Source organism: Pseudopipra pipra, chromosome 14 (assembly GCF_036250125.1).
Source record: "Pseudopipra pipra isolate bDixPip1 chromosome 14, bDixPip1.hap1, whole genome shotgun sequence".
NCBI lineage: Eukaryota > Metazoa > Chordata > Aves > Passeriformes > Pipridae > Pseudopipra > Pseudopipra pipra.
The window spans coordinates 11552744-11574386 of record NC_087562.1 but is presented as its reverse complement, the minus strand read 5'-3'; the positions used below and the strand labels follow the sequence as shown (position 1 = coordinate 11574386).

The window sequence follows — 21643 nt, the reverse complement described above, 5'->3', positions numbered from 1 at the left end:
TATTGCTGTTAAAGGCTGACTGATCTGGTATTAGTAGAATAATACAGTAAATAAACAGCATGTAATAAATTAGAGCTTCACACTTTGAAGTCTTTGTTTAACCAGTTTTTTAATTGCTTTATGTGATACATTGACACGGACTGCTTCATGGTACAAAGCTTGGTGGCACCATGGATCAAATCTATAATCTCATGCTGGCTGTAAAAAGTAAATACATAAATAAATTTTAAAAATCCAACAAAACAAAACTAACAAACTATTTAAACAAGGTGCTTATGACCTAAGATCCCCACAAAACTGCTGTAACTAATGACTGAACATTGTCAGAATGGGAGTCAGTTTGTTAAGACCCTACAGATGAAAGCAAGCATGAAACCTTGTGTTACATTCCCACAAGAAGCAGTGATGAGCAAAAACCTATTTTCAGGTGCAGTGAGTTTCTGTCCTTCTCAGATAATCAGAATTATAAAGACTGACTTAAGATATTTGCTAAATGCAAATTGCCTCATGCTTGAAGTGATCCTTGAGATAGGTGTCTTACAGAAAAATACGTTCCCTATCCTGCTACCTTTTTACAAGTCTTCCCTAAACAGTGTTGCTGGAGAAGCCCTGCAAAGAAAAATTCCAGTAGCCTTACTGCCAACCTTAGCTGACTGATATGGCTGTTGAGAGATGTACTTCAGGTGAAGGAGGGATTTCTCTTTTCTTGGCAAAAGCCTCCATAGATTTTACCTGTATTCCTTTCTCTAGCATGCCTGTATATCTATTTGTCTGTGCAGTTCAGAAATCAAAGAGTCAACTGGGGGTTTTTTTGAGGCCGTAGACAGAGAGGGTGAAAACCTCTGGTTTTTCTGTTCCCTTGTTGTTTAAGAACCTTGCAAGAAAAAGGAAATCCACTCTGACATTCTCTTTTCAAGCTATCTATAAATTATTTTCTGGAACATTTCCTGAAATAAACAGAATGCACAAGGTCTGACAGCTCTCCACATGTGCTTTTGGTGCAATGGGTGAATATAACTACTGTTCCTGTAAGACAAGGCAGAAGTGAGACATTACATGCCATGTGGGAGAGGCTGTTAACAAATTGGTGGAAATGGTTACGGTTTTCAACTTGTCAAGCATCATTTTCTTAGCTTGATGACACCTTGTAAGACCAATAAATAATTTATGGGGTATCTAAATGTTTCAAATAGGAGTTTAAGGACTGGAGGAAAGAGGTCTAGGGTCTCATAGTTAATCCTATTCGAGCAGCTTCTTATTAAAACAGCCCTCCACAAATTGATTACAGCTGCAATCCCTTTTAAGAAGGATTATTTAAAAATCCCAATTATAAAGACTATTTGTAAAGAGTAAAATACTTAGTGTCAGTTTTGCGTGGAGACTGTGGCTTGACTCAGTTGGCAGAAGTGGGTTATCCTTTTCCTGCCTTTCTTTTTAGGAGGGTCTGCTCATAGTGGTCATTTCAAACAGTGGCTTTAACATGTTTGCTGCAAAGGAGGTTTGCTTCTTTTTATGTCACTTGTACTCCCTGGCTGCCTCTGCTGGCCCACCTCTGGTAGGCTGTACGTTGTCCTTTGCCTCCTTTTGGCCCTTCTGCTTGACTTCATCTGACATAAGGAAATGACATTTAAAGTCCAACCTAATTCAGGACTTGGTCCTGAGATCCCATTTAATACCATTTCCCCAAAAGGGCACATCTTCATTCTTACAATTCATATTCACTCACAACCTACAGTAAATGTGAGTGAATCTGATGGGAAAAAAAGGCTAATATGGCTGTGTTTTGTCTCATTTTAGGTGCTTAAGACCACCTCTGAAAAGCTTCTTTGCACAATTCTGATGACATCAGCAGTAATAAACCCACTGATGAAGGCAGTTTAACAACAGTTGTGCAACACTGAACCATGCAAAGGAACCAGGGCAGGTCAGTGCATTTGATTCTGTGGTCGACATTCAGAAACATTTCTAATGATCTGACTATGCCATTATATTTTAAAATATTCTAGTGACTTCAGAGGGATTCATATAATACACTGTGAGTCCTCTAAGGACTAGTTTTCTTACAGCTAACCTGTATAACACATCATGTTTGCATTTTCAAATAGGGTGACCTCAGTTGTACTCACTCAAACAAGTAATGCCCCTTCCAAAGCTTCAGTCACCAGAGACTGTTGCTTGAACTGCTGTGACAAAGCTTATTTTCTTATGGCAGTAATGTTTGAAATAGTGTATATTAAATAAGTATTTAAGAAAAGTCTTAGAAACAGAGCTGTAAATTTGTAAACATGAGTACTTAATCAAGAAACTGAACACTTAGAGATCTAGTCAGGGACAGAAACATACCCTATAGCCATTTATCTAATCAAAATTAACAAAGTACTTAAAGAGTGAGCACTTGTAATGAGCTGCTTGTGAATAAGCTGGCAACCACGAATAATTCTCTGAATACAAATACTCTTTCAAGGAAAAGCTGAACTGCTTCTGAGCAGCTAGTGAATAGAAAAACAAAAAGCAGGTGGCACCAAATAAACTGCGTGTTTCACCCAGTTTTGCTGACCATGACAAGAGTGATAAAGACAAACAATACTTCCTTTCATAGATAAAGAAAAAGGATAGCTGAGTAAGAAAGATGGTAGATTGGGCAACTTCTATTCAGGTCTCCATTTAATCACACACTCACCATTTTGTTTTAGTCTCACTGCTTTACACTCATGTTTTATTCTGAGAACTTAGGGTCACGTTTTTCAAGGTTGAAATCAACTCCAGTTAATTTTAGCAAGAGTTAAATGCCAGCCTTACCATTCCTGTCAGTGCTTACTCATTTGTTAATGTACTTAGTAGCAGTTCTCTACTTCAGGTAGGCATGGAGAGGTACATGTATTGGTGGTAGTGAAGCATGTGGGTAAAATATTTAAGATCACATCCTCATTTATGTTTAATGACTGTATGAATACAGAAACATCTTTTTTCATCAAACTACAGAAAGGTTGGACTGTTATAAGTCTTTTGAAGGGTGTATTTTACTTTGCTATCATTTTCCAAGTAGGGTTAGGGGAAAAAAAACAGATAAAGAAGGTTATTTGAATTTATAGTTTTTTTCTTTCTGAGGTTTTGCCTCAGTTTATGAGAAGACAGGCTGCTACTAAAGCTTTTAGTCTAGCATCTCACCACTATGTGGACTGCTCTGTGGGCTTCTTTCTATGTAGACATGCATATCTGCACACATGTATGTATCCATTTCACAGGAATATCTAGTCATCATTCCTTTTACAGTAGTTCTAACTTTCTGCTACATGTGCTGAGCTGTAAAGTATTAAGCCTTGTAATCCCTCAACCCCTTAGATGTGGTTTGCTGGGGGGGGGAGGGCTGTAAATCCACGGTGGCAAACAAGAAAAGCCTGAAGCTGTGAGCAAACAGGAAACAAATTATCTCAATCCCAGAATGTAAACTGTCATTGACAGAGATGCATGAAAGAATCATAACAGGGAAACCTGCTTCAATTTTTCATCCAGTTACCAGCTGAATCACTGCCATTACACTGAAGAAGCAACTGCCAGCTCACCACTGACATGGCAGAGTTCTTTACATGTTGTTGTGTGCACAAAGCAACCATATAGCCTGACTGGCATTTGCTCCTTTTCATGCTTGCAGACTGATAATTATTGTGCACTGCCTCAAGCTTGCAATTAGAGGCCACCAAGAAACAAAAAATAGCTGAATTTCAAGATTAAGCCTTTTCCATGACGAGTCATATTTTCTCAGCAGGGAATATGTTGTTGCCAGTAAAAACAGAAATCACCTATGCTGCACTGGTACCAGATTAAAAGACATATTAGCTGCAGGAACAAATGGAGAATTCACATATAATAAAAAGTAATAATAACTGTCATTGTTGCTGATGGCACAGTTAGAGTTGATGCTGGCTCCTGTCACAATGCAGCTTTTAAGGGGGATGAGACAAAACACTGAGCTCCCAAGTACTTGTAATTATATATTCTATAGTAATTTTTCAGTATGGATATTCACTCTGTGTTTTCAGCATGTTCTCATTCCGCTTTCCCAGGCTTCTCTCCTATCTCCCAAAGCTTTGCAGTTTAAGTTCATAGGAGATACTTCACTTCCTTTATTGCATCAAAAAATGTTCTCTCCTAAGCATGCCACCCTGTTTGGCTCACTTTCAATGGTAGGCAGAGTATAACAAGTTAATAAAGCATTGGAGAAACACTTAGGACAAAGTGAAATACATGAAGAAGACGCTGTCAATGAGGAATGTTAAAGAGAAGGTTTTGAGTTTCTTTTTTACTTTCTCATTTTATGACTTTTTCTGTGTTGTATAGTGATGACTAAGATAAGTTGCTTTGGAAAAATCAGAGCTGCTCTGCAATAATAATCAAATCAGTCTATATATGGACAAGTTTAGTGGTATGTTTACTGTAAAAATACATTGGTTTCACTTAATGGAGGATTTGGAAGGGGGAAGGAGAAGGAGAAGGAATGGCCCTGGTTGAAACTTCTTGGCACACTATTAAGAATCATTTAGGAAAGTTCTATCAACTCTGAAGGTTCCTCTTCAGCCATTTGAACCAGGGAAAAAAATGCCCCTTAAATACAGGAGGAAAAAAAAATTAGATGGTAGATTTCAAAGGGTGATCTTTTGAGAGATGGGATTTTATGGTTCAGGAGAATTTGCCTGAGGCAGAGCTGTGATCTGGGAAGAATAAGAAGAAGCAGCCTGAAGTGGCTGGCCTTAGGTGAGAGGAAACACCTAAATACCTTTATAAATAATACTTATCTTTCAGAAGGCTGTGTGATCACTACTCATTGCTGGATGCAGTCTGGAAAGATGACTACCTGGGCTCACCAGACTTGCTGAACAAGACAGCTGGATTTGGGGACTTAGGATTTAAGTCTGTTTCTGGTCTGAGGGTGTCAGTTCTGCCCTGTGGATCATTTACAGTAATTAATAGCTTGCAGAAAATTAAACCATCTCACTGAGAATGTCTGACTGAGTGCTCAGCTGAGGCTGGTTAGGTGGGATGGAGGAGAGACAAGAGTGACACCACTCTTCTGAGGCTGGTAACTATTATCTTAGTTCAGCTGCTCTGTGAAACCTCCCTGAGAGTGAAGGGAGCTGCAGAAAGTAAAGAGCAGACTTCTAAAACTTAAGTACCAGAGGGACATTTTGTACTGCAGTTGCTTCTGTGACTGTGGGTTTAATGGAGCTCAACCAACCATGAGACCATTTCCCTGGTTTTCAGATGGGTTTTGTAGCTACTTTGAAGGTGCAGGAGGGATGAGCACAGGGTCCAATCACAGTGTGGATAGTGCCAAGAAATTAGACAGAGGCAGAAATACCTGTGTGCTGTGATATTTGTTCCTTGCAGCTTTCTGTCATGCTTGCTTTCGTAATTTAATGAGAGTACTCCCACATAATAAGCTTTATTAATACAAAAATAGCCATGTATGGTCAATTTGAAATTTGGGGGCAGAGGGGTATATGTGTGTGTAGATAGGTGTGTATGAAAGGAAGCAGAGTTTGGTCCTCAAGGATAACCTTAACTCCTTACCTATACCCATTGAGCCTTGTAGGATATCTTCAGTTATTTGAAGATCTTAAAAGTATCTATTTTGTCTATCATCTAGTATTTTAATATTTGGTCATTAAAATATTTTGAAAAGCAGCTGTATTTGAGGAAAAGTAGACAGGGTGCAGTTCAAAGCAGTTAATGTACATCTGCAAAGACTTCACTTTCCCCTCACTGATGAGTTACATTCTCCTTCCATCCTGACTGCATGCTCCTTTTCACCATTTAATGACAGAAAGACAGCCAAGCACTTTCCTTTAAGATACTAGCTTGGGAGACTGTTCATCTACTCTGTTTGCTAAGTAAAAATGTCTTGCTTTTGGGATGCTGAAGATTTTACCCTGGTCCCTCAGGGATGGCAGAATGCTTAATTTCCCTTAAAGTCATTCTGTATGCTCAATGAAAACTTTTGCTGCTCCTTGTTGTCAATTTAGTGTATTATTACTTATTTTAAACTCACTGAAGTTACCTTTGCAGTCATGATTTGAGTCATGTTCAATTCCTTGTAACACCTGGATCATTTGCCATAAAATCCATATGTGCACTTAATAAATCTGGAAATTAATAAATGTACTCTGTAATGAAAAAACCCACATCAAGTATGATGATGGACACACAGAGCAGGAATAATTCCTCACATAGCTACCTATACACCTGAAGATGTGCAATAACATGGACCTGTACAAACATGCATGTTACTCACAAATAATCCTAGACTGGAAGCATGAATATATTAGCCCAGAGTAAGTTTTTCCATAGATCTTCTCTTTGACTCTCAAAATATTCAGCCAGCTTTTCCCAGGGCTTCTTCCTGTCTCTTGCAGGTCACTTTTTGCTCATCTCCTGTTCTCACGAGGACAGTCTATAGCAGAGTCAGCTCTTACAGGACTCATCAGCTTCCTGTCTCGACATCAGGCTTTTCCTTCTCCCTTTAGTCTTAAAAATGCACATTTCACTGTCATCTTGAAAGTGCTTAGGCTATGGTCACAGTTATAGCATCATAGCACTCAGCAACAGATGGGAAACTGCCTCCCAGAATGAAGGAAAATCAACAGATTTTCTGTGTGGAAGAGACATTGGAACAAAATTGCCATGTCCCACCGGAGAGAGCTGTCCAGGGGATCCTGCTATCCTGAGTCTTTCAAAATCAGATGATAGCCTCTATTCAAAGTTCCTTCAGTGTACCCTGGAAAAAAAAAACCAGCTTTTTCTTGATGGACTCAAGAGATCTGCTGTGAGGGAAAACTGGACATGGCTCCTAGTGGTGAACTGTATTTTATAAGCAATTTGGGAAGCCAGTGGTGTAAAACCAGTAACACTGGTGTGCATGTGGACCAGCAGACTTAGAAGCACCAGGTGGTGGAACTGCCAGCTTTGAGTTAGTTGATGAAAAGTTGTCCATTAGGGCTGGAGCTTTTCAGATTACAACGACCACAAGGTTTTCCATGTTGGGAGGAATTCTTGCTGAGGATGCCTTGCTGCCCATCAGTGATGCTTTATGACCACAATTCACTTCACTGACTGTTGTGTGCAACCACAGCTGAACCATGTGACAGGTTCACATAAATAGCACATGTTTCAGGCTTTAAGGAGAAATGGGAATGGTGGTAGCACAATGCTTTGCTTTGAGGTACTGGAATGAAACTGTACAGATCACAATAACATCTTTTGGAGTATAATGCTCTTAATGTATTTATTTAATTAAAAATAGTGGTTTATAGGACAGCAAATGGATTCCTTTAGGGACCACACCTTGAAATATTTTTTGTCATTAATATTAAATTTAGCAAATAAAAAAATATTTCAAGGTGTGGTCCCTAAAGGAATCAGTTTGTAATTCTATATCTGTATAAATAAAAATATACATGTGTATATATTTACACACATGGAGACCTAATTTTCATTTCAAATCATACTCAGATAGGTCCCACTGGAGCTGTAAAGTGAAGTTGGTTTGGGCCTGAGTGCTTACTGGAAAAGATCCATTTTTTGTGAGAGCCCAGTCTTATTGCAATTCAGTGGGATTTTGCATATGATTAAAATATCACCCATACCATGCAAAAAAATGGCTTTGATATGAAAAATAATCAGGTATATACAGTTACAACCTATTTACTTGTATCATCAGACTTACCTTTAGCATAGTAATATTTCAGTTCTACTGAATTGCTGTATCTCTAAACTGATTTTTTAAAAGTGCTTGGAGTAAATTGCAAGGTTTTCCTCCATGGCACTGACTTATTGTTCTGCCAGAATGTCTTCTTTTGTCATAAAAACAATAACTTAGTGTAAGTAGTACTTTTGAGGTTTACTAATCAGACAGACTAATTGTATCTTTTAATATGGGTCAATCTGCTCTTACTTATTATAATTTCGCTCCAAGTCCCCCCCAAAAGAGGAACATTTGCAAATAATTTAGTGTCAGAAGCACTCTTATATAAACAGTACAAGAACTGCTGGAAGCCCCAACAAAAACTCTCAAGAATTTTCAATCTAAATGTCCAATATATTTTTTAAAAGGAATATACTGCTTTTCTAAAACTTGGGAGTGAACTTGAATGTGTGTGTCTGTGTCTTCAGGTGAACACATAAAAGGACTGGATAAACAGTTAGGGAATGGGGTCTTTCCTTTATTTACAAAGCTGAGATTGTCTAGACAGGGCACTTTTCCTGAATCAATCTACCAACTAAACTTAGAAAGACCATACTAATATTCGATTTTAGCTTCATCACCATGTCTGTACAATCCCTGCTTAGATTGCTAACCAGGGTGATTATTGCTCACTGAAACTGTTAATGTTTTGGTTGGATGTTTGTCTTCTCAAAAATGGACTGAAAGATTTTTCCCTGTAGGCTACTGAATTTTCATTGCATGTTAACTGTTTAGGGTATTTTCCAACTCCACCACAATCCAGTAGTGAGAGAAAGCAGCTACCATAGGAAAAAAGAATATTCAAATTTCTCATGGAAACTTTGAAATTGGCTTGATAACTGGAGTATTTCTTATGTCATATGAGCCACTTTGTTTATAAATTGGGGTCTGAAACCAGCTCTACCTTGTGACCAGTACCAGGCAGCTGCCCTCTGGAAGCAGTTACTTTGTAATATCAACATAAGAAAGCTTCAAAATAAGTTTGCAAAAATATCTGTTCTTCTCACCTATTTGAAAGTGCAATCATTGTTGCATGAAGTAATATTTTTCTTCAGTTGAAGGATGGTTTTACCACAAAGTACTTTAGTAACACAGACTAAAGTGTTTTGTTATCAAGAAGGCAAAAGACAGTCCAAAGTTATGCCCACAGTTTCACATATGTCCTCTTGATAAGGAAAGGTCTTGAGAAAATGTGCTTTACGGTAAATTATGCTTTCCTGGAGGAAAAGAATATTGAAAGGGGCTTTTTGACAAGTACAATGTAAGAGATTAGTTCATTTGAGTAGAGAGAGTGCTTAAAAATGCAGCTGCATGCAGATTTCTTAAGAAACTACAACTGACAATTGAAGAGGAAACCTAAAACAAGATTACAAAAATTAATCAGTTGGCACAGAGCAGTTGACATTAATGTGTGTACTTCTTTGTTTTGAAACTAGACTGTGGAGGAGTTTTCTTATATGGAAAATTTCATCTACTTGTACTTGTCTCCTCACATAGTCAAATATTTTGTGAGACAGATCAAAAACCCTCTTTGACAAGCTCATTCCCACGCTTCTCCTTATTAACCTGCTTTTTTTTATTGGGTTTCTCCTCTTTTCCTGGAGACTTGTTCAGATAAAGAAAACTTTGCTTAAAATCTATTTCAGTAGCTCTATATCTCTTGGGCAATCAGTATTTAAATGAAATATGGAAATGGAGTTAAAAAAGCATTAAGGGATGGAATAAGGCAAGTTCCACTAGCCTGTCAGAGGTGTTTGGGAGCATGGAAAGAGCTGAGGTTGGTATTGGGTAAGGCAGTCAAGAGGAGGAGGTTCTGTGATGAGCTATTGCTGTATAAACTCTGAGCTGTACCCTGAAATGCTGTCAGTGATTTCTCTCATACTTCAGAAGAGACAGCTCTTGGTGAAGCCTGTGGAAGTAGCACATGCAGTATTATCCTGGCTCAGAAGTTGGAAATTGGAAACAATCATAGACTGTTAAGTTTTAGTCAAAAGGGATGTTCTTCTAGTAAATATTGCTGCTTAGCCAGACCTCTCAGTTTTAAATATCAGCAATTTTACCACCACATCAGTAAAGGTCTTTTACACATGCACACTCCTGTGATTTTCCTCTTTACACTTACAGAAAAACTAATAGCTTGTTACAGTTCAAATGTGATCTTTTTCATGTCCTAACCACTTTCCTTAATGGGGAATGTTTGCCCTCTACAAAGTTTAGCCATTTCCACACCACTTGTGTTCATGCTCTTCAAAGCCTCACGTCTCAGAGGATCTGTTCTTTCCCTCCTCTGGACTATTCCTTTGTATTCTGAACTTAGACAATATTTGAAAAAGTTTTTACAGATTCCAGTTTTTCATCACTGTATAAACAAATAACCCTAGTTAAATAGCCATCAGATATTATTATTATATATTTTACAAATACTTCTTTGCTTCTATAAATGTGCACACCCAAACAGGGTAGAGCTGCCGGGCTATATGGAAAGCTGTGTGAGGGGCTAACGTGTGTCTGCTTTATGAAGTGTTGTGATAATCGACGATAGTTAAACAGGAATGCAGGGAGTTGCAAGATTGCATTAATTAATATGCACTGTGTGCAGCACCCATCACTTAGGGCTGAATATTTATGAAATTTTCTTTGCATGTTTTTTTTTTTTTCTATCCACCTTTGCATTTAAAGAATTTCTTTTATCTGGTGAGCTCAAGGAAATTCTTTTGATGCCTTTACTCATGCAGATTAGTTTCTTACCTTATAAGTGGCACGCTTGCAGCTAACAGGTGAGGCATCACTAGTGTGAATACTGGTGCCCACTGCTCAGCCCACAGGAGGTTTGGAGGCTGCTGTGTTGTGGTCATTTCTCCATGGTGGAGAACAGTCTTTGTGGTGGAAGTCTTACCTGCTGGAACTGCAGAGTGTGAGTTCTCCTCTTCCCTCTGCATGATTAAAATTATTTTTACTGAGTCAGAGTACCCTTGAATGCTACAGGTTTCTTTTGAGTCGATAAGTTTCATGGTTCCCAGGTATCTGTGAAATGTGTCCCTGTTAAATCAAACGTATTGATAAACTATCCCAGTTCTGGATACCTGTGCAATGTATTCCTTCACACAAAGAAATTCTAGAAAGGCTATAATAACTTTTTGAAACATACCCTCTGGGAGAGCCTATTCAAAAGCATCAGTTTCTTCTATTCAGACAATTGAGCAAACCTACCGAAAATGTTATAAGACTTATAACTGATAAGAGCCAATGGGATTCAAGAAGGTGCACATTGAATTGCAATTCTTTCCAAGAATGTCATCTTAGGACAAAGAAACAAATCTCTTAGTCAGTGCACCCATTTTCAGATTTGCCCCAAATACCTCCTCTCGAATTGAGTGGTAAATTCTTTCTTTGACAAACATATCTATTATAGATACAGTGTCTGCTCTAACTATGAGAGGAAGAGTGTGTCCAAGGGGTTTGTGAGATTGGCTTTAGAATTAATTTCAAATTAAAAGAAAGCTAATTAAAATCTTTCTTTTATAGTTATGTTTTGAATTGATTCTGTAATTCCTTCGAGGCTAGGCATGAGTGAATATAAAGTTCAGACAGGAGGCACACTGGTCTTTTATTCCCAGGCACAGATATTGAAAAGGGAGCATAATGTAGATGGAAATGGCTGAAGTGAGCTACGCATCATAGTGATGAGGTATGCCTTTTCCTTGGGAGTCTTTTTTGTCCTAGAGGGCAAAGTAATCTGGTGATTACACAATAATGTCATCTCTGACATAGGATTATTTTTAGCTCTTGTGATCCTGTTCATCTTTTTTTTTTTTTTTTTTTTTACTTTTTACCTATGCATGCAGCACTGTCGACCCATGTTTTCCATCCCAGAGTATTATACTCATTTGCTTTTAACATATGGCAATCTGGGTTTCTTTAAAGAGGAGTCTATGCTGATAGAATCTCAGGACAGCATATATCTGTCAGTTGTATCAGTTCCTCTTACTATAGTACAGTGCATAGAGCAAATACAGAAGTAGTACATTTTTCCTCAAAGCCTGTAGAAAAAAATATTTCCAGGATCTTTGATTTCTGTAGTTCTCCCACCTAATATCTCCTCCAGAGTTTTGATTATTGCATTGTGATAGGCTGCTTAGAAAAACCAAAGACAGATAAGATAGATTTAATTTCTAACCCTGACATCTCTGCCACCCATTCATTACTCTCTTTTACATTTCTTGCTATGCCCTGTGAAAGCAAATGTGCCAGTTACATCTGCAGTTTCTATCTGAGGGGGGAAAACAGTTGTATGTTAACATCAGATTTTTTAAAAAGTGGGGTAAATTGTGTACAGTTTAAAATCTCCTTGCTTCAGGTGAATAATCAGCCTTGTCAGTAAGTGCAGGCAAGTGGTGTCTGTTCCTTGTGCTGTTGTTTGTTTTAAACACGTATTTCATAACCATTGTGTGAAAAGGCATCCTTCGCCTCTTTGGCTTAGGGAATGTTTGCAATCAAGCAACATTTGTTTTATACTGTAAAAACTGTGTGTCCCTGCACTTTTGCACCACTCTTAAATCTCTACAGTGACTCTCAGTGGGTAACTTACAAATGTACAAGAATGTTCAAAACACATTTTGAAGGAAGAAGAGAATGAAAGAGGGAGGGGGGGAAGAAAAGAGAAGAGAAAGAGCAACTCATCTAAAGTTACACCATCATCTTTAACAGCTGTGTGCATATTAAAGGAAGTAATGGGGGAGTGAAGGTACTGCATATTTCAAAGCTGAACTGTTGCAGCAACAATAAGAAAGGGGGGATGTTGTACAGAGTTAGCCAAGTGTTTGAAGTACATTACCGTAAGCCAAACCAATGAAGTGGACAAGATTTCTAGCATGCTGCAGTGGTGCCTCTGCGTACTTAATAACAGATGTTTGGTCTCTCTAGGCAGATAATTGTCCTGCTGTAAGGTTGGCTTGACCTGTGTGAGCAATACTGTGTACAGCACTGAAGCAGTAACAAATGATCATAGCTTTTCTCTTTTTACTGGTAGAATGCTTAGCCACGCTTCCTTTTAAGCACATAATTACTCCAAAGCAACTGGAACCCATACATCCTCCTTGCCTAATGGCTCTGAAGCCATTTTGCTATAATTTATGGGGACAGGGTTCAAAGTTTTAATAATATTTGGATAATATCATTGCCAAAATGTCTTTGAGCTGTGATGAATAGAATGAGAGTGGGCACATTTTGATTCTGTGCATGACAGTGCGATGTTAACAGCACCATACTTTGTTCAACCTTTATGGAAACATTCACGAGCCAATTTGCTCATGAATTGTAGATATGAGCATGAAGAATTATAAACAGCAGTGGAAAACATACAGGGTTGCTTGTTCATAAGGCACTATCCTGTTAGTGGCTCTTCTTTATGCAGATAAATGAATTGCAGAGAATACAAAAATGGTTTAAATAAACCCTTAGCAGATAATGTATTAGCACATCAACATAAAATACGCATGCACTGTGGCATGCTTTTGGATATTTATGTTTATACTCTCTGCTCAAGTGGCTCACTGATTTTTTGGCTTCCTATCATTCACCTAATAACTTCAGCATCCTAACTGCACCTCTGGGTATGTTTATCTGACAATCCAAGCTGTTCTTTGCTTTATGTGGCTTGCTGGAATTGGCTCACCAGTTTGCTCTGTGAGTCGCTCCAGTGTATGATAGGTTAATGATGTTAATCAAAGCTAAATAAGAGTAGACATGATCCTTTCATTGAAGCCATAGACCAGCCCAGACCAGAAGGTGCATTGATGGAGCAAACAAGCCTGTTGGATAGGCAGCAGGAGATCACAAAAATAACATCAAAATAATGTGTCCCTGAAGCTAATGTACACCTAGAGATTCATCCAAAGCCTACTGAAGTTTGTAGGAGTCTCTACTGATTTCAATAAGGTTTAGACCAGATGCATAAAATTCTGCATACTTTGGCTAAGAATATTATTTTTCCAGTTTGCTTTATAGGATACAAAACTTAGTGTGAACAAACTGTGGCTAAATTCTGTGGCTGATTCATTAGTGAGAGGTTAAGGATTTGTTAGTCAAAGAGCACAAGTATTTTTCATTACAGAAATGATATAAAAATACTGACTTCTCCAGGCATGACAGCTGCTCTCAATGATAAAAGAAAATACAAATATGAACAAGAATTGTTTTAAGTGTTCCCAACAGTGATGGTAGATAGAAAAAATATAGTAAATACTCTCTGTAATTCCATTCAATGATATTCAAGCAATGCTTCATTTAATCAAAGGGGCATTTGATTACAGAAATAATCAGCTGACACAGTCCCAATTCACTCTGGCCACTAAGAATGCATGTAGATGGCTAGATGTAACATATGTGAGGGTTGGCAATTATTTCTGAAAAACCGTTAGTATGGCCTTAATTACAATGGTCTGATTTTGTATTTGATAGCCTTACTTTAAAATTGTAATGCTTATTATGAAATTTTAATGTTAATTTCTTAAAGATTCTTTTAAATATAAGCCTTAATTGGCTTGTGTAAATGGGGTGTTTTTTCCTCAATGGGTTGAACACTGTTCATCAACTAAAATTATTTCTTATGATTATGCTGAGGTCTAAAGTCACCATGAACTTCCATGTCTGCTAAAAAAAAATAAAATCAAATGAATATGTAGGATTTCATTAATCTTCCAGTCTTCAAAGAATATTATGTAATCATATAAAAATGTGATTGATAACTCCAGTGGTTATCTTAAAATTATACATGGACAATTTGATTTCTGTATTAAACTGTTGACTAAGTCTTTAAAAACAGGTATATTTCTGTATTGGTTTATCACTAGAAGACAAAATACATACTTTATTTTTCCTCCTCCTTATTCTTTTACTCCTTTAACTACAAAGAGAGTCTGGAAACCTTCAGCCTCAGAAGTTAAAAATACTTAATCTCTGCATTTTTCTTAATTGTTTTCTGGAAAAACTATGAGAGACAGAAATGATAAAGGCAGAAGTAGTTTTACATTATGAACAATTCCAACAAGGGGCTGAATATTCAACAACTGATAGGCCAAATAACAAGTTGTTAACTTCACAATGCACAGTCACAGAGTACATATGTGTCACTTTGAGCAAAGATTGAAAAGACTTCAGAATTAGAGATTTAACAGCCAGTTTTGATTAAATCAAAACAATCAGAGTAGTTACATTTGCAATAGAATTAAGTTTAAAAAATCCAGACTCTGCATACTTTGCCAGACCTCACATTTCAAGCTTATTATAGGATAAATTTTTCAGGTGATACCTTTGAAAAATATATATTGCTGAATACTTGAGGACTCTTGTGACGAATGACAATGCATGTTCAATTGTTTTCCCTCCCATCTATGACTTAGAACAGCCAATAGAGTCAGAGAAATGCTAAGTGCTTTGTTGTAGAGAGAATTCCATCGTACTTAAAGTCAGGTCATAGGAAATCCTCATTTTTTACATTATGGTTGATGGTTATGCTCAACAGACTGAAAAAGGAACACAGATAAAGCAATATTATCCACTTTTATAAACTGAAAAAAATTCAGTTGAAATCAGTAGACACCATCTCTAGATCTGTCTCTTTTTCTCCTTTCATTAGTTCCCATGCAGTTTGTCAGTACTTGCTTTGATCAAAAATGACCACTTCTCACATGCACCACAGACACAGTGATCTGTCCCAGGACAGCATATCCCAAATAGAGGATATGGCAGTGTAGGAGCCTGAAAGCCTCAAAAATTGCATTATGACACAGGAAGAGGATGAGTTTATGCCCAAATGTCATTTCTGCCTGTAGATGGAGAGTGACACTTCCAGTGTATTTGCATCCTGGGCCAACTGCACTGTAGCTCTCTGGAGAACTGCTGACCACACCTTGTGAATGTCCCAGAGATGCACTTTGATATCACCACATCAAGAGAAATTAACTCCTACATAGGTATGATACCAACCCTTTATTCTTCAATCTGTGTTCCTCTAGGTAGGGAAGGTGCACTCCACACACCACAGAGAGATCTCTTGTGCACACATCAGATAAAAAGCCTGAGAGAAGTCAGAGTGCAGAAGTCGTAGTACGTAGGATTACACAAAAGGTCTAACCAGTATATTCAGGAGCTCATGTAACTCAGTATTTATGGACCAAAGTGCTGCCCTACCTGTCTAGAAGACAAGCACATGCTACTATCCCCAGATCCCACAGAGTTCAGGGAAAGCCAATGAAGAATTCTTGACAACCCCTTAAGTGCTCTGTGGATCACCATATGTGATGATTTCAAGTTCACGAGCAAAGTCTATTCAAAACCTTCATGCCCAAGGAAATTTTGCTTGAAATTTTATGAGAATGGTCATTGTTATAAAATTTGTGAAACATGCCAGTTTTTTATTTCATAGGAAATACACCTAAACACAGCCAAAGGAATGATTCTCAGTGATATCCCTCATTGGGAAAGATCCCAGCATCCCGTGTGTTAGGCTGAAAGTTTTACAGAGTCAAACTTCTCTCCATGCTTAATAGTATTTATGAAATGGCAGTCTAACTTGGCAGTATGGCATGAACATGCTGAAGATTATCTCAAAACAATGATCAAAAAAATGTTGCAGGTGATTTCTTTTTTTTTTCATTTGTTCCCATTTATCTTTTTTCTTCTTCCCCTGAAAATTGGTGTTATAAAGTTCATGGCAAAAGTAGGATTCCAGAGATTTCCATTGTTTAGTGCTAAATAGATGCTGAACATTTGGGAAGACTACCATGTATTTTTATTTAGCCTTACTTAAAGCTAGGCTGTTGTCCCTGTTTCTAAATGGTGCACCTCTCCAGGTATATACTTCTAATTCCTGCTTATCACCTCGTTGTGCAGTGGAATTTGCGGTGACCTGCTTCCTCTAATTGAATGGGAGCTCTATTCGATCGCCCTGTCCTTTAATTTAGCTCTCCCACCTAGAACAATGGGTGATTAACACAAGTCAAAACAAGAGCATAAAGGAAGAAGGCAGCACAACCCGCCTTGGTGCAGCTGCTCGACTCCAGTGTTTGCCTGCTGTGTAGCAGCATGTTACGGTCACTGCCAAGCCTTGATCTTCTCTCTCTGTGTCAGTACTCCAAGGATCCATCCTTTAAGCAGCACAGATCACACAATTATACATTGTTGGAGAACTTCAGTGTCACTTCTAAGGAATACAGATTCTGCAACTTGAATCAAAAGCGAATTAAACAGAAATACACAAACAATGTTTTAAATATGGGTTTGATTTTATTTTTTTTTTTATTCAGGCTGCCGCTTCTGTTACCACCGATACTCTTTTTTCCCCCTGAAGTACTTGTCTGGCTATTTGTCAGACACTCCAGTTTTATGGTTTTGGGTTTTTTTGTTTTCATCTCGATGCTTATCCCAGCATAATATCTCATCAAACTGTACCTTCCCCAGATCAGAATATGTTTGAAGTCTGATTTTAAGAGAGTTGTACTTTGATTCTGGAAATTATCCTATAGTTGTATGCATATAATTCCTAGAAAGTTGTTTTGATGCAGTTCATTTTGGTGCTGACCCAAAGGCATGTAACAGTAATGAAACAAAACTCTTAAATTACTTTGAATCAGGCTCAGGAAAGTGCATGTGAAGTATTAGCGTTGATAGTGACCTTTCTAAAACCTAATGGGAAAAAAAATATGATTTAAGAGGGATGAAGCCATTAAGCTGTGTAGAATTTACTTTTAAAAGCTTATAAAATGTATTTGAGAGCAAGAACGTTTAAGTTGATGCCAACTACAAAAGGCTGTAAGCAGATCAGCTGTCCAGGTGCCTGTGCAGATCTCTGCATAGACAGCAAGGTGCAGCCCACAAACTTTACTATCCCAATCATGCAAAGATTTAACCACAAGCCCTGTTGCACTCCTGAATACCAAGGTATTAAATCTATCAGCAAGGACAGTCTGCTGCTTTTAAAGCGGGCTGGATAAATGTCGTGGTTTTCCTTTCCAGTCTCTGAGACAGCATATAGCGCTGCTTACTCGGGCCCAAACCAAAGACCACTAAGGGCAGGTTGTCTTTTTCTTAAATTAGTAATCTTTGCACCAAGCCCTTGATTTTCCCTTCAAAACCTGACAGGCATGTACTCAATTTCATATGTGCATAATATGACTCCTTAAAAAAAAAAAAAAAGGTCTTTTTTGTCTAGAGACAAATTACCAGGTTTCTAAAAGGACGGGGTTACTTGATAGTCCCTACTTAAAATGAGACTCTGCATACCTGCTATGATTCAGTGTTTAGAAAACAAACAGATAGGGTTAGATCCAAACAAAGGATTCGTTTTAATAGTAAACATATTTAAGAGGGTGCCTGCCTAAATGTGAATTGTTTAGGGGATGGATTACCATTTTGCATACATTTTAGAGCTCTGAGAGAAGCCATTAAGGGATTAACACCTCCGATTTATGAAAATGCAAGGATGATAAAGAAACAATAGGGGTGACAGCATTGTGTAAACGACATTGATTCATTTCAGAACAGGGCTGTTAACTGCTGGAAATGAAGAAATAAATGGAACAATGGATAGATGCTTTTACCAGCTTGTCATTAATTAGCAGTGAGCACAATTCTTTTATTGTCCTTTTTGAAAAATACAAAATTGGTAGGAAAATACAAGCACTGAGCAAATAGATTACTCTGTGTCACTAGACTGACATCTGCATTTTCTTTCTTCTCTAATATATTTTGTTTTTCAAATGATATCGAACTTTTAGCCTGGCAGCAAGCTCAAATTTTACTTCCTTTGAAATTCCTAAAAGGATACGTTTTCATCCTTGAAACCTCCCTGCTTTATAAAAGCATAACAAAAGCCATGATTTGAGAAAGGGTTAATAAATGTTAGTGAATCCCCTGTAACACAGCTTGGAAGCACAAACAACAGTTCAATGCACTATTCTGCTGACCTATTGCATCCGATCAACTGTGGTTTTATTTCTAGCAATGCCAGCAGGTGGGAACTGACAACATGTTTCTTTGGAATCGTAAAGAAAGATCGTCTCTGATGGAGAATTAGCTGGAAGTAAGCGAGGTTGTTTGGCACGGATCTAAGCAGGGACAATGCTTGATTATGGCTATCACTCTCCAGCTGCTGTCAGAATGTTAAGTTTGCTTTCTTGAGGCCTGACATCCAACACATTTCTTTTTTTAATTAGTATCTGGTACTGTAAGATGCTGATATTTTACTGCATGTCAGATGTGCAGGGCTTAAATACATCACTGAACTCAGAGGCAGGTGTGGGTGCTAGGAATTAGTTTTTTACCTCTCATAGGGAATTCAAGGCATCTCTCTCCACTTTAAAAAAGCTATGTGGATGGAGGAGTTAGTGTGGATAAACCTTCAGTGCTGTTGCCTGAGAAAGGATGCAGAGTGAAGCTGATAAATCAAACATCAGCAAGGCAAAATACCCTGAGCACTGCCTTCATTTTCATCAGCATATCCAGGCAATTTTCTGCTCCTGAATTCTTCCTCACCCTGGCAGCACAGTAACGTCCTTCCCAGCTGCAGGGGTACAGGGGTGTTTACACCATGCTGAGGGAGCAGCAGCACTGCCCACAGGATTGAGGTGAACTAACTAAGGTCAACATTGTCAAAGATTTGCCATTTTGCCACCTGTGTAATGACCTTGTAGGTAAGGAGGAGTCAGGGCTTTCACCTGTGGCAAGTGTTACACTCAGCTTGGCAGGAGCCGTGGAGGGGCCAACGTGTGGATGCAGGTGCGACTGAAAAAAGCGGGACTGTAGCTACAAGTTCAGCCAGTGCTCAGCAGAAACCTGCTCCCACTTCTTTCCTGCAAAGCTCTGTGATGTTTGGCTGTATGTTTAAGGGTGTGTATGTGTATATAGCTTTGGGGTTTTTTGTGGGGAAGGGGAAGATGTTAAGTTTTATTTTTCAGCATCCCGAGGTAAAACTGCGAGTGGTTTTTCACCCAAGGTAAAGGCAGTAGCTTCTCACCTTAAATGCACATAATAAGTTTCATCAGAGACTGTTTGTAGGAGAGGGCCCTTCAGCCAGCAACAAGTAGGTGAGACAAATCTTTATTTTTTGTTGCATTAAAAAAAAAAAAAAAGAATTGGTATTCAGAAGAGGAGGGTTAATTTTTCTTACTAGAGTGATGCCATTTATTTGATGGTGCCTGGACAAGTCACAAAAAGTACTTAGGAAAAAGTTGCCAATTTAATTTTTATGTCTTGTTCAAAAGTTCCTTACAACTCTGTGCTTTTAGTATTGAGCCTATGCAAATTTCAATTATTTTCTCCCAGAGAGAATAGGCATAATTATTTTGTGAAACTATCAACTTTAGTAGTATAGCTCCTGGTGTTCCAAGGGTGTTTGCTGTAATCTGGGGCACTTGCATTTTCCAAGTCAAACTGTTAATTGCCCATCCTCATACAAACAGGTTGCACCTTGCTCCAAGCCTTCAGCAGTTCTGGATCTCTGAGATATAGTTCAGATCTCTGAACTGTCTCCAAAGAGTCTTTGGAGAAAAAAACCCAAAAAACTAAACCAAACTTTTTTCAGCATCAGAGCTAAATGAGACCTATATTTGTGGCACAAATCATTTACATATCTACAATTATTTTATTGATCTTCCTTTGTTTGCCAGGAAAGACCTCCCCTTTTGTACATGCATTCTAGCTAATCTATGTCTCCAACAAGGTTTAAATTCTGCTATCAGGTTGACAAAGCAATGGGACATAAGGCTATAAAGCTGTAAAAAGATACGTTTAGCAAGGTTTCCTCCTACCTATAGCAGAGATTCTTCATCATATGTGAAAGTCATTGAGGCTCTGTGAGGGTTCCTAGAATTATCTGTACAGAAGAAAACAATTGTAAAGGTCTTATTGTGGTGGAGCATTGAGGCACATGATTTACTCTCAGGCTGCAAGCAGTCCCATTGATTTCAGAAATGAGTGACATGCAGAAGGTTAAACATGTGCTTTGCTGGGTTGGAGCCAAACCTGGTATCGTTCTTCTGAATAGTTTACAAAAACTTTTACTGTTATAAAAAAAAAAAAAAGCCCAGCAACAACAAACTGTTATAAAGATATGTTGTATTTTAAGTCAGGATGTATAAGAGCCACCTCTGGTTCAAAAATAAGCGAGTTATTTTTGCAAACACAGTAGGATTTTTTGGCTCTGTTGCCGCTGAAAGCACAGCAGGGCCCCTGTGCATCATCCCTTGCATGGCCTGACAAGTACTGCAGTTATATTGACTTTCCTTCGTAGGCTCCCTATTCAGTGGGTTTACCCTTCAAAGAACAGGTGTAGAAAAATCTCCAAGCACGTGGGGCTGCACTGTCAACTACAGGATGGAGGTTTTAAAGACATTGCAGTTGACTTTGGATTCTGAGCAGGTACAGTTCAACATCTTCCATAAGATTCACGTTAAACTCAGGTTTGAGGAATGTTTTAGTTCTGAGCTGTGTATTCTCTGCTACAGTCTCAGAGGAAAATTGCTCCATGCCAGTGGAATGATATGTCATATATTTAATGTGTGGAATTCTGAAGTTTTCTACAGAATAGAAATTCTGGTTCTAGGTGAGTCATAAAACTTATGCTTTGACTGGGAAAAAATCCACCAAACTTCTAAAAATATAAAGTCTAATCCATAAAAGGGAAAATTAAGTAAGATAATGAGATGTCTTTGTTTATCCCTCTAATTTCTATTTCAGTGTGATGTTTTACCTTGAATAACTCATGAGCAGTAATAGTTTTTACTGGTAATTCACCATCTTTAATTTCTTTCGTATTGATTTTGATGAGATTTCAGATGTCTCCCATACTGACTCACTGTCTTCTAATTTCTGTAAGGATCTGAAAGGAAAAATGTAGTTTATAAAGAC

General features: G+C 38.1%; 1 long non-coding RNA gene across 1 annotated transcript in view; it reads left to right on the top strand.

Annotated features, from left to right (window-relative positions):
* LOC135422139 (uncharacterized) overlaps window positions 1-21643 on the top strand; it is a 94720-nt gene that overhangs the window by 30603 nt on the left and 42474 nt on the right. The window contains exon 2 of the long non-coding RNA XR_010434325.1: window positions 1798-1924. This is a non-coding gene — a long non-coding RNA (uncharacterized LOC135422139). The remainder of the gene's footprint in view (window positions 1-1797; window positions 1925-21643) is intronic.